Below are 3313 nucleotides of genomic sequence, written 5' to 3' on the forward strand. Positions count from 1 at the left end.
GATCTTGTTGAGAATCTTAGCATCCATATTCATCAGTGATATTGGTCTGAAATTCTCCTTTTTGGTAGGGTCTTTGCCTGGTTTGGGAATCAGGGTAATTCTGGCTTCATAGAAAGAGTCTGGAAGTTTTCCTTCTGCTTCAATTTTTTGAGACAGATTCAGGAGAATAGGTGTTATTTCTTCTTTGATAGTTCGGTAGAATTCAGCAGGGAATCCATCAGGTCCTGGGCTCTTGTTTTTTGGGAGGTTTTTGATCACTGCTTCAATCTCGTTACTAGATATCGGTCTATTTAGGTTGTCGATTTCTTTCTGGTTCAATTTTGGGAGTTTACAGTTTTCCAGGAATGCATCCATTTCATCTAGATTACTTAGCTTATTGGCATATAACTGTTAATAATAACTTCTGATGATTGTTTCTACTTCCTTGGTGTTAGGTGTGATCTCTCCCTTTTCATTCATAATTTTATTAATTTGGGCTTTCTCTCTTTTCTTTTGGATTAGTGTGGCCAATGGTTTATCGATTTTAATGATTCTTTCAAAAAACCAGCTTCTAGTTTCATTGATACCTTCTACTGTATCTCTGGTTTCTACCTCATTGATCTCAGATCTAATCTTTATTATTTCCCTTCTTATGTGTGGAGTTGGTTTGATTTGTTGTTGATTCTCCAGTACTTTAAGGTGTAGAGACAGCTGGTGTGTTCTGGATTTTTCAATTTTTTTGAGGGAGGCTTGGATGGCTATGTATTTCCCCCTTAGGCCTGCCTTTGATGTATCCCATAGCTTTTGGACCGAAGTGTGAAAATTCTCATTGGTTTCCATGAATTGTTTAAGTTCTTCTTTGATCTCCTGGTTGATCCAAGCATTCTTAAGCAAGGTGGTCTTTAGCTTCCAGGTGTTTGAGTTCCTTCTGAATTTCTCCTTGTGATTGAGCTCCAGTTTCAATGCATTGTGATCTGAGAATATGCAGGGAATCATCTCAGTCTTTTGGTATCAGTGAGTCCTGATTTGTGACCCAGTATGTGGTCTATTTTTGAGAAGGTTCCATGTGCACTTGAGAAGAATGAGTATTCTGTTGTTTTAGGGTGGAATGTTCTGTATATATCTATGAGGTCCATCTGGTCCAATGTGTCATTCAATGCTCTTGTTTCTTTATTGATTTTCTGCTTCGATGATCTGTCTATTTCTGAGAGAGGCGTGTTAAGATCTCCTACTATTAACGTATTCATATCAATATGACTTTATCTTGATTAACAGTTTTCTTATGTAATTGGCTGCTCCCATATTGGGGGCATAGATATTTACAATTGTTAGATCATCTTGGTGGATAGTCCCTTTAAGAATGATATAGTGTCCTTCTGTATCTCTGACTACAGCCTTTAGTTTAAAATCGAATTTATCTGATATGAGAATCGCTACCCCAGCCTTCTTTTGAGGCCCATTGGCATGAAAGATGCTTCTCCATCCCTTCACTTTCAGTCTGGGTGTATCTTTAGGTTCAAAATGGGTCTCTTGTAGACAACATAAGGATGCGTCCTGTCGTTTTATCCAATCTGCAACCCTGTGCCGTTTTATGGGCACATTTAGGCCATTCACATTGAGAGTGATTATTGATAGATACATTTTTATTGACATCGCGTTACCTTTGAAGTCTTTCTTTCTGTAGATTGTCTCTATATTTCTGTTCAATGCTATTCTTAGGATTTTTCCTCTTTTATAGAACCCCCCTTAATATTTCCTGCAGTGATGGCTTGGTGGTTGCATAGTCTTTTAAGCCTTGCCGGTCTTGGAAACTCTTTATCTCTCCATCCATTTTGAATGTCAGTCTTGCTGGAGAAAGTATTCTTGGCTGCATGTTCTTCTCATTTAGTGCCCTGTATATATCTTGCCAGCCCTTTCTGGCTTGCCAGGTCTCTGTGGACAGGTCTGACGTTATTCTGATAGGCTTTCCTCTGTAAGTAAGGAGCCTCTTTGTCCTCGCGGCTTTCAAAAGTTTATACTTACAATTATGATTCCTCAATTTGACTATCAGGTGCCTTGATGTTTTTCTGGAATCTATAATCTTGGGTGGTGACCGTTCGGCCTCTAGTACATGAACACTGGTTCCATTCACAAGATTGGGAAAATTTTCATGAAGAACTTGTTCCACTATATCTTCTAGACTTCTTTCTTTCTCCTCCCCTTCAGGGATTCCAATGATTCTGACGTTGGAACGTTTCTTGGCATTATTTATTTCCCTGATTCTGTTTTCATGGTTTCTAATCTGTTTGTTCCAGGATTCCTCTTGATCCTTTCTCTCTATCTCTTTGTCCTCCAGATCACTAATTCTCTCTTCTGTCTCAGTTACCCTAGCTTTGAGAGAATTTAGATTAGATTGGAACTCATTGAGAGCATTGTGATCCTCATCCCTGGTAGCTTTTAGCTCTGCCCTAACATTGTGCACATCATCTCTGGTCGCTTTCAGCTTGGCCCTAGTCAGTTCCGTTTTGTCATCCATGGCTTTCTCCAACGTAGCTATTGCCTGGATAATTGTTAGCCTGAATTCTCTTTGCAACATATTGTCTATTTTGATAGCCATTAGCACTGTTGCAGAAGGTCCATCCTCTGTATTTTTCTTCTGTTGGGCATTCCTGCTCCTAGTTATTTTGGTGAGAGATGACTGAGCAGATGTAGCTGGTTGTATCGACCATGGTGCACTCAAGGTGCACCCTGGAACACTTCTGAGCAATCACGATTTCCCACCCAAATGAGCGAAAAAAGAAAAGAAAAAGAAAAAAAAAGAGAGAGAGAGAGACAGGACAGAAAGAGAAGACGACAGAGAAGGTTCAGCCCAAATGGGCCCCAAGGTAAGATTTATGAGGTATACAAACAAAAACAGACAAACAAAAAGACTGATAAAGGTATATAATAAAAGAAAAAAATATATATGTATGCAAATAAAGGAAGAACCTTGTCGACAAGAATCCCAAGTGTAAGATTTATTTATTTTTTTTAAGATTTTTATTTATTTATTTGACAGAGAGAGATCACAAGCAGGCAGAGAGGCAGGCAGAGAGAGGAGGAAGCAGGCTCCCTGCTGAGCAGAAAGCCTGATGTGGGGCTCGATCCCAGGACCCTGAGACCACGACCTGAGCCGAAGGCAGCGGCTTAACCCACTGAGCCACCCAGGCGCCCCCCAAGTGTAAGATTTATATACTATCAGGACAAACACAAAAACACAGAAACACTGGTGGAAGAAAAAGATGGGAGAGTGGTTATAAATTCTCAGTGTGGGCGAGGAAGGTTGTTTTGATTCTTCCTGGATGTATCTTTATAT

Source organism: Enhydra lutris, unplaced genomic scaffold (assembly GCF_002288905.1).
Source record: "Enhydra lutris kenyoni isolate GAN:26980312 unplaced genomic scaffold, ASM228890v2 scaffoldscaffold159, whole genome shotgun sequence".
Lineage (NCBI taxonomy): Eukaryota > Metazoa > Chordata > Mammalia > Carnivora > Mustelidae > Enhydra > Enhydra lutris.